This window comes from Mastomys coucha, unplaced genomic scaffold (assembly GCF_008632895.1).
Source record: "Mastomys coucha isolate ucsf_1 unplaced genomic scaffold, UCSF_Mcou_1 pScaffold21, whole genome shotgun sequence".
NCBI lineage: Eukaryota > Metazoa > Chordata > Mammalia > Rodentia > Muridae > Mastomys > Mastomys coucha.
In genome coordinates, this window is record NW_022196904.1 from 137,168,691 (window position 1) to 137,178,643 (window position 9,953).

The 9,953-nt window shown below is 50.5% G+C and overlaps 1 long non-coding RNA gene across 3 annotated transcripts; it reads right to left on the reverse strand.

Annotated features, from left to right (window-relative positions):
- Nucleotides 1-5,792: 5,792 nt before the first annotated feature.
- Nucleotides 5,793-9,117, reverse strand: LOC116101012. Of its 3 annotated transcripts, none has more exons than XR_004122763.1 (4): nt 9,024-9,117; nt 7,336-7,456; nt 7,006-7,087; nt 5,793-6,528 (listed from the first exon to the last, which is right to left on the reverse strand). It is a non-coding gene; the product is annotated as an uncharacterized LOC116101012 (long non-coding RNA). The 3 variants fall into 3 exon arrangements; XR_004122764.1 differs by having other exon boundaries at nt 7,006-7,092; XR_004122765.1 differs by lacking the exon at nt 7,006-7,087.
- Between the last annotated feature and the right edge of the window lie 836 nt (nt 9,118-9,953).

The window sequence follows — 9,953 nt, forward strand, 5'->3', positions numbered from 1 at the left end:
CCGGAGCTCCAGTATTTATTGCGAAGGGACACGTCACTTCACCGGAACCTAGTAACCCTCCACCACCTTGGTGAAAGAAAAGAAAATAGTTCCTCGGAGAGCTAAAAATAGATCCTGACTTCTACGTTTCTAGATTTTTCTTGACGGTGCGTAGGCCTCCGTATCTTACAAATACAGAGAAATATTTAAGTTGTACCAGCAAGGACAAATAGGTTTAAATTTTCTGGTCACAAGATGAAAAACATGAATACCTATTAAAAATGGGAGCCCCAAGTTTTTTCAGATGTTTCGACACCTTTTTCGTTGACCTAGGACAGTGGGTACTCTTTATTGCTCTTTGAAGTGTGAAAATGGGTTTTCCAGCAACTTTTATTTTTCCGTTTTGTAACTCCCAGAGCGGTAGCCATTTCATGCGAAACAAAATGGAGGTTCCTCCGAAAAATGACCCGGCTCTACGAGTAGTTTGAGGTGATGGCACTTTGTAATGGTTTATACTCGGGATGCTGAGAACATCCTCCTGCAGGGAGGACCTGCAGTCCCCCGCTGCCCACGGGAACATTATTCTGGGCCTGGTAAACGGGCGCTGCGGTGCTTACACAGTCGGCCATTTTCGGCTGCCAGGTCCTCATTCCCAGCTAGCAAAGCCAAGCGATGGCCGCCGCCGGGGAGGACGCTGTGACCTTGGCGGCCACGCGGAGCGCTGAGAACCGTCAGAGCCCGGCGCACAGCGGCCGCTCTCGGCTCCCTGATCTCATGCCTTTCTGAAATTACGACCTCAAGGGAAGGGCGTCTCTACAAGCTAATGCTTTCCTCTCTCTCCAGAGGACCATGGCGAAACGATCACGCGGCGCGGACGGGCCGCGCGGGGCAGGGCGGGAAGGAACGCGGAACGCCCCACAGGGCAACGGGGGTGGGGAGAGGCGGAAGGATACGCGCGCCGGTCGTGAGTCGCCGCCTCCCTTTGTGAGGAGCAGAATCGCGGGCTGGCGGCCAGGCGGGCGCGGCCAGTTCTAACCAGTTCCAGCCGGTCTGGGTTGGTGCCGCAGAAACTCGCTGCGCATGCGCGCCCCGCCCCGCCCCCGAGCGCCTGGCTCTCGGTGCGGGAATGACTGGTATGGGGGCGGGGCGGCTGCTGGGAGCTGTGCTGCTGTTTCATGGTCGCCCCTTATTGCGGCCCACGGGGCCCACTGACCTGGCTTATTTTTTGGGGGGGTCTCTATGTCACCCATTAAGTGTTATCACACATACTTTGCTTGAACGTTTACTTGATACTCTAGAATGTTCTAATGGAAGCGAGTCTCAGGTTGATCCAGTAAGCTGGAGGCTACCTCGGTTTTTAGAAAAGCTATGGGAGTCGTGTGAAAGGGCGCTCCGGGGTACCCGAGGTCCAAATCTTGCAATCACAGACTGGCTCGCGGCACCGTCCTGCTCCCCAGGACCTGTAGATAGGGACGTTTGGTCAGAGGATATTATGGAGGATAGACAGAGCTTAATAACCGTACAGGCTGAGATAGTCACTAATGATGTAAAGCTACATGAATATTCTATTCCTAAAACTAAGGGAGAGAGGCCCCTTAGACTGAGGTGGGTCTCTAGCAAAACTCCAGCGTTAGACCTCCAGGCCATCCCAAAGCATGGCCAGTTAAAACTTTTTCTTTCTTCCTTTTTTATTTTATTACTTATTTACTTATTTTCTAAGACAGGATTTCTCAGTGTAGCCCTGGCTGTCCTGGAACTCTGTAGACCAGGCTGGCCTCAAACTCAGGTCCTTACAAAAGTGCTGGGATTAAAGCTGTGTGCTACTAAATTGGGGCTTGTTTAAGCAGCTTTCAGCTCACCCTTGCAAAGCTGCCCTACTTTTCTCTTTTTTCTGTCTGTTAATAGCCTTAAAGAATGGAATGTTACTGAGTGCAAATGGTTCCCTCTAGATGCACACTTGATGGATGCTTTGGGCCTGGAAATTTTTTAAGAGTTTTAGTTCTGAAAGGACAAAAAATTGAGTCACCTAAATTACGGGCGGTGATTTGAGTCTAGGGAATTTGTGATTCATCTAAAATTAGGCAAAGTTAACTAGCAGAAGGAGGTTTTTTTTTCGAGACAGGAGGAGGAGTTCTTAATGGTACATTTCAACCCACCTCCCTCTCCTCCCCCAACCTTCTGTTTCTGCTTTGCCTCTGCTGGGGCAAGGGCCTAAGAGAGTTCTGGAAGCCAGGGAAATGAAACCAATGTTTAAAAAAAAAAAAATAGGGCTGGATCTCTGCAAGTTCATGGCCAGCTGTTCTACATAGAGCATTCTAGGTGAACCAAGACAAATACGTTTTTAAAGAAAAAAAAGTTAAAATGTATGGGGTGATATGTCTTGAGACGGGGGTCTCACTACGAAATTGTCCTGAAACTGTATCGTGGCTGGCCTGGAAACTCAGAGATCTGTCAGTATCTGCCTTCTGAGTGTTGGGATTTAAGGCGTGACTCACCAGTGGCAAAGACTAGAGATTTGGTGGTTGTTGTTTTGGAAACACTGCAGAAGGTAAACTAGGCAAGCCTTCCACCCTCCCTCCCCTCAGCTCCGGAAGTGCTTGTCAATAAATCCCATCCTCTTGATTCCTTCATGCGTCAAACAAGTTATTCCTTGCTGTTGGAATGGCTGTGCAGCACTGGGCAACTCCCAGGGATTTGAGAGAGAAACAGGCAGCAGGGTCACTCCAGAAACTGGTCCAAAAGACATGGTTTGCAAAGGCAGAGAGGAAGTTCACAGGGACCACTCCATGAGAAGTAGTATTTCCAGACTACCTTTTTTTTTTTTTTTAATTGCTAGGGCCCAAACGCCTGCTGTATTCCCCTTTTTAATTTTTACTTCACAAAAAGGCTTTGGTAATTTCCAAACCACTCTGATTCTTGCCTCTTTTGTCTTTTCTGGATATTTCTTTTTCCAATGTTAAAGATTGAATCCAAGACCTCAAGCTTGCTAGGTAGACAACCTATTTGAGTTGTGCACCTGATCCTCTTATAGAGGGTCTCACTGTGCAGTCCTACCTGGCTCAGCCACCAACACAGAAAGAGAAACTGCCCTTTAGCCAGTTACCTGCCGCTCCCCTCAAAGGCGTCCAGGCCAAAACCAGAAGCTCTGAGTGCCTGTTTCTGGCAGGCACGTCACTGACAAACAGCCCTGTGACCTTGGGCCGGAACCCAAGAACTTATAAGTGGTAATTTCCTAATGTGCAAGAAGAGAGGGTGAGAGACGGACTGGAAGATGCTGATTCTGTAAACAAAGGGGTGGGGCGAAAACACGGAGGATTTTAGACTTCCTGGCTGTGGCCTGGAGGAGTTGTGACCCTGAAAGTGACTGAAACAGCAATAATTCAGAATTAAGACAGCGGGCCAGAAATCCTCAGAGAACACCGGAGTCCACCCACCCCTTTCAGGCTACAAAGGCGTATCAAGCCTAGGAAAGAAATGCCTACTTCTCTTTTTCAGTTCAGTTCTGAGAGCCAGAGAGCAGCCTGGGCAAGTCTGGGTTCTCCCAGGCCTGTGGAATGATATCCCATCCTGTGACTTTTATCTGTAAGGCACAAGGCAGGCAAGGAAGAGGAGGTAGGGCTGGGAGCTTGTGGGGAGATTTTGTTTTCTAAAGACTGAATTTGCAGTTCCCACCCACACACCTTCCCAGGGCTGATTTTTTTTTTTTTTTTTTAAGATCTTTGGAACAATGTGAACTCTAAATCTGCTGCACAAACTTGGGCTACTCCTACTGCAGAAAAAAGAACCTACGTAGATGACAAAGCAGAGGTTGGTCATGCGGAGAGAGCATTGTTTCCCGGGGTGGGGGTGGGGAGGCCGGGACAGCTGACACATGTTTCCTGGAGAAAGGGTAAAAGTCAGTCACTGAGGCCCACTTCACTGGGAGGAGAACCCGGGCCCAGCAAAACAAGTTACAGGAACGTAAATGGCTGTGTCATGGCAGTTCTGAGGATGAGGTGGGGAAGCAGCTGCCTGTCACAGGAACTGAGGTAACCAGGGGGGAGAGGCAGGCACCAGGTCCTCCTGGCTTCTGCACTTGCCTCCTTTAGCTGATAGGCCCTGAGACAGCTGAGTGGGTTAAAGGTGCTTGCTGCTAAGCCTGGGCCTGACTTTAAGCCTTAGATCCCACAGGGAGAGAGAAGGCTGCCCTCTGAGCTCCCCCGGCACACACAAAATAAATGTTTAAAAGTCAATTTTCTTTTTTTTTCTTTTTCTTTTCTTTCTTCTTTTTTGTTTTTTTGTTTGTTTGTTTGTTTGTTTGTTTTTTGAGACAGGGTTTCTCTGTATAGCCCTGGCTGTCCTGGAACTCACTCTGTAGAGCAGGCTGGCCTCGAACTCAGAAATCCGCCTGCCTCTGCCTCCCAAGTGCTGGGATCAAAGGTGTGCACCACCAATGCCTGGCTAAAAGTCAATTTTCTAAGATTAGGGATGATAGCTGGCTAATGGTAGCAGGCAGATCTCTGAGTACCAGGCCAACCTGGTCTACAGAGCAAGCCAGTTCCAGGACAGACAGGGCTACACAGAGAAACCCTGTCTCTACAAATGAAAAAGGATAGGCAAGATTCCAAATTAACCAGAAGCCTCCTGGGGGAGGAGAAGGTGTCTGGAGAAAACCCCGACTTGGACCCCACCCTTCGAGTCCTGGAGCCTTTAGTAGCTGTGTAATTAGCTGTAGGCCCTGCAGTCTCTGTAGAGCCTTCTAGAAGGCCTGGCTGTGGAGATAGTGATAGCACCAAAGGAGAAGGGAAGAGAACTGACAACAGAAGTCGAGATGGGATTCTCCAGAGGTGTGCTTTGGCCCTCTCCAGCTTCAAACCCTCAATGGCCCCAGCTGGCTCCATACCAGCAGGCCTACTTTCTAGGCTTCTCCCTCCAGTCTCCCCCTGTTTGGGGCCAGTTGATCTTGGATGAGGAGTAACTAGCCTTCTCTCTCCTAGCTGATAGCTGCCTGACTCCCCTTCATCCTTCTGCCGTCCCTGGAACATGACATTCACCCGGTGTGTTCCACTTCTCTTACACATGGGACCCCTATGCACAGTGCTTACCTCCCTCAATGAGACCCCGTAGGAGGAGGCTACTGAGAGCTCTTTGCCCAGGGCACTGAGGCCCAATGGTCTGTTCCTTTGTATCAGAAGTACCTAGCAGATAATAGGGGCTCCTGTGTTCGGAGCAATGAGTGGGCTGTGTGTGTGTGTGTGTGTGTGTGTGTGTGTGTGTGTGTGTGTGTGGTATAACAGGAGGTAATTAGGTAGAATGTAGTTGGTAGAACACTTGCCTAGCATGCAGGAAACCCCAGCACCATATAAACCAGGCATGGCAGCCCAGGCCTATAATCCCAGCACTTAGAAGATAGAACGGAGAGGATCAGGAGTTCAAAGTCATCTCCCCTTCTTAGGGGGGTTAAGACCAGCCTGAGTCAGAGATTCTGTCTCAAAACAAACTGGAATGGTAGCTCTTTTGAGGTTTATGATACACAGCCAGGGCCTGTTGTAGACACCTGTAGTCTCCAGCCATTCCAGAGGCTGAGGCAAGTGGGTCACATGAGCCCAGGAACCTGAGACCAGCCTGGACAACATAGTGAGCCTTCGTCTTTGCAAGAATAGCAACGACATATAAATAAATACAGACGCATCCAGAACAGTGAGTCGTTGAAAGAGTGCTTGCTTCCGGAAGAACGCTGTATCTGTAACCCAGTGTGGAAGGTGCCTGTGATGGGACATTGGGCTCCCTGTCCAGAAGTGTCCCACAAAAATGGAAATTAAACCCAGTCATAGTATGTATACCATAGAGGGTCTCCAAAGTTTATTGCTGTTGCTGAGTTTGGGGTTGGGGAGTGTTGGGAAGAGCAACCCACCCCATAGGAAGTAGCACATTGAGAATGCATATCCCACCAGGATAGGCTGGGATGATCCTGCCCACTGTCTGAAGCTCACAACTCTTTCCTCTGAGTGCTGGAGTGGGTGAAGCACAGGGTCAGATTTCACTCTCCAGAGTGGCTCAGCCCTTGTTGTCCTTCCACTGAGTATGAGGCACCATGGGAGGGAGGCACTTGGCCAGCCCTCACCTATGCTGAGGCCTCTGGGCCTTCTGGAATGGCCTAAAGCAATAACAAGGCTTCTGAAGTGGCTTACTTCCACATTCTTGTGTCCCTGATGTGTTCAGTCACCTGCTTAAGATCTCTAGGGCGTATTTATGTTGGCCCAGACTGCCCAGCCTCAGCGTGATGCTTATTAAGTATGCACACCTGTCTATGAGCTTGAGCGTGCGTGTACACACACACCCCTCTTCCTTCTTCATAGAACTGCATCCCATGCCACAGAAGCAAGTCTGTGGAGAGAAGCGGCTGGGATCTTGGCCAGGTGTGTTTAATAAATGGAGAGATTCAGAATCACTGAGTGATGGAGCTCCTCCTGGATGGATGTAGGGCCCAGCTGTTCCGGGCTTGAGGCAGACTCCTGCAGGGAACCCAGCAGGAGCCGAGTGACCTCATCGTTCAGGTCTGAAGATTCCCTGCATTGCAACAGAGTTCCATAAGAAAATTTGACGTTTTTCTCCCTGTCCTGAAATTCTTTGGCTCTAATCCACACCCCTCATTTATAGTGGATATATCTGCCACCCAAAAAGTCACACTTTTAAGGCCCTCTAGGTGGCTCAGCAGGTAAGGACATTTTCCAGAGTCCATTGACCCTAGTTCAGTTCCTCCACATCTACATTGTAGATGAGAACTGGTTCCTACAAGTTGTCATCTGACCTCCACATGGGCTGTGTCTCAAATACAAACAAGTGAAATAAGCAGGACTCAGCAGGAGTCAGTGAGGGCCAGAATGGAAGTGTCCTGGACAGAACAGAGAGGCTCCATGCCCTCACAGTTACAGGACTGGATTGGTGAGGTTTAGGGGGTCCAGGTGTGGGGGGTGAACAAGGGAAGTGAGAGTGAGACCTGGAGTGAGGGCTGGAGCCACCTGCACAGAGAGCAATGACACTTACGTAGATCGAAGGACCACCTTTGATCTGGGGAGGCCCTGGCTTTTGAACAGCACTGGGAGCCAAGGCCAGAAAACATGGAGGCCTGCACTGAGGAGAGCGCTAGGTTAGAGAGGTGAGAAGGTATGGAGGCTGCCTGTTGTCCTCATGAGGGGCCCCGCCCAGACTCTACAAGACACTACTGCCTGGAATCCTCCCTGCCTCACTCCCCCCAACCCCGAACAAAGCCATTCTTGTCACATGTTGAGCATCAGTCCTCCCAAGGACCCTTGACTAGCACATCTTGGCATCCCTCAGCTCCACCCACAGTGACAAATCTCTGCAAGCACGTACTTCCGGGGGTGATTATGTGTCTGTTTACTTGGTTTCTGGGTTCCCCTAAGGGTCAAAGGTAACTTCTTGGCTTGCTTGCTTGCTTTGGGGGAGGAAGTTGTGCCAGGAAAGCCTCAGGTTCCTGTACAGAAATAAAAAGGAAGTCTGTGCCGAGGGGGGCCACAGTTCTCACCCATAGTCCCTACCCTCCCAACGGCATTGCCATTGATTCTGCTTGGAGACTCAGCTGCACGGCCCTGAGGCCAGAGCTCATTCCAGGTTAGACTTCTGTCTACGGTGGCCAAGCAGCTGTGTCTTCCCACAGATGTCACTCTTGCCCTAGAAGCTTCTAGATAGATATATAAATTCCCAAAGAATGAGCCCCGGCAGGATTTCTGGGGCTGGCTCATTCCAGCCCAGTGCCTCATGCCCCAGGAAAGCCATGAGCAGCTGCTGGTAGGAGGAAGGGAGAGGGAGGCAGCTGTCCCCACCCACCCCCAAGCCCAACTCACTGAGCCCTTTCAGCCTACACTAAGACTCTAGACCCAGTGGGGCTGAGAACTGAACACTGAGAAAGGAAAGCCGATGGAAACTTCCATTGACTGTTCAGCTGAGGGCTAGGTGTCAACAGAGAGCCAGAGCCAGAAGGCCCAGGTCACAAAGGTCCACTCTTCCTCAATTCCTCCTCTTTCCTTACCCTGTCCTTCAGACAGAGCCAAACCCTCCCTCAGCTTGTGCCTTCTTAGGGCTTCTCTATTCAGCTCTGATGTCAGAGTGCTGGCTACTGTAGGGACCTGTCTGTCCTCCTCGCCCTGACAGACAGTGGAACCATCCCCACCAAGGGCATCTTGAGTTAACTTTTGTTTTGTTTATATCACTTCACTGCTTGTGAGCTAACTAAACAGTTAAAAATGCTCCCTGTCTTCTTGGAGTCCGGCCTCAGCTTGATGAGGTAATTCTGCACGAGGCTTCTGTGTCATCCACATAATCATCCCTGGTGTGGCCTTGACTTGGTGCTGGGGACTTTCAAAGGTCCTCTTAGGTTCCAGCCAGCTCCCACAGATCTGCCCAGTGCAAGCCAGCACTGTAGCCTGAAGCAGTCAGACAGGCATATATCATTATCCAGTATGACCAGTTCTATAAGCTGAATGGTGGGTACAGAGCCCCAGAGAGGCCTGGGGGCTTGGATGTCCTGGATCCAAACGGAGGATCAGCTCTTTCTTCTACTCAGCCCGAATGTCCCCATCTTCCACACTTGTACTTCTGACATTTGTCCACCCCATCCTGGCTGTCCCAGGTTCACACACAGAGTCCCCAAGAGCCCCCACCCCCACCCCCATGGTCCCAGGCTGGTTCCTCCACATCCATCCTATACTCAGGGAGTTCTGCCCTCAGAGTTCTACTTCTCTGACTCAGTCTATTCCTCACTGAAGTGGGATGGAGCAATGAAGCTGTGAGCTGCTTAGCACAGACCCTGGCTGGAGAGATGTGCTCCTGTAAGAGGTGGCTGTCACTACTGTCGCCTGCCACTTGCCTACCCACCCTCTTCTAGCACTAGGCAGAGTGGGGCACACTGCTGATTACAGCAGTAGACTCTCTATTGAGTTGCATGCAGCCATGGATCACCAAGAGATGCCCAATCCCTCCTAGATCCCTAGAGCTGACTGGAGCCAGGCACACTCAAGAAAGGGTTAAACATTTCAAGTTACTTTATCTCTGTCCTGGAACAGGAGGAGGTGGATGAGAGGTAAGAAGAAAATTCAGGCTAGAGGCTGGATGGAATTTTCCTGAGTTCATAAACAGGGTTGCTAAGGGAGGCCACCATGGAAACAGTCACGTGTGCCTAACGGCTGGTTATTTCCAGCTTGGTGCAGGACCATCACACAGGCTCCTGGCTCTTTCATTGGCTGTCACCACTCTCACCACCCGGAGCTGACACAGGATTGGCCCAGGGCTGGGACATTCTGGAAGCTGTTGTTCTGAGCTGAGGAAGATACAGATAGGCTGCCAAAGTCTTCGCAGGCGCAACTGCTTTCCTTTCTGACCCCCTTGGGAGTTGGGAGTTGCTGCCTTTGTGCTTGAAGTACTTTTCCTAGCCGGAAGATGCTGGCTAGTCATGGCCTGCCGTGACTTTGAAGGCTAACTTTTGTAAGCTATAGGCTTGCTCTTCAGTGAACAGCACTAAGGCCCTGAGAGGTGGAGAGTAGGCATAACTGATGTTGTCAACAAAGTGCAGAGCCCCAGGACCTGGGACCCCTTAGGAGATTCCTGCTGGCTCCACACCTAGTTTCCTTGGACATCAGCAGCCCCCACAGCCAACACAGACTCTCTCCTTGGGGGGAAAAAAATACCTCAGTAGACATCTTCAGAGATCCATTTTGGCTCTGACATTCAATAATCCTGAACTAAGGCTGCGTGGGACGGTGAACATCTGCAGCACTAACTGCCAAGAGCAGGCAGGAGGGTCAGCAAGAGTTGAAATGTGGCCTCTGTCTCAAAGAGGAGGTCAGACATGGCAGGACACACTTTCAGTCTCAACACTCAGGAAACACAGGAAGGCAGATCTCTGTGTTCAAGACCAGCCTGGTCTACAGAGCAAGTTTCAGGATAGTCAGGGCTACACAGAGAAACCCTATCTG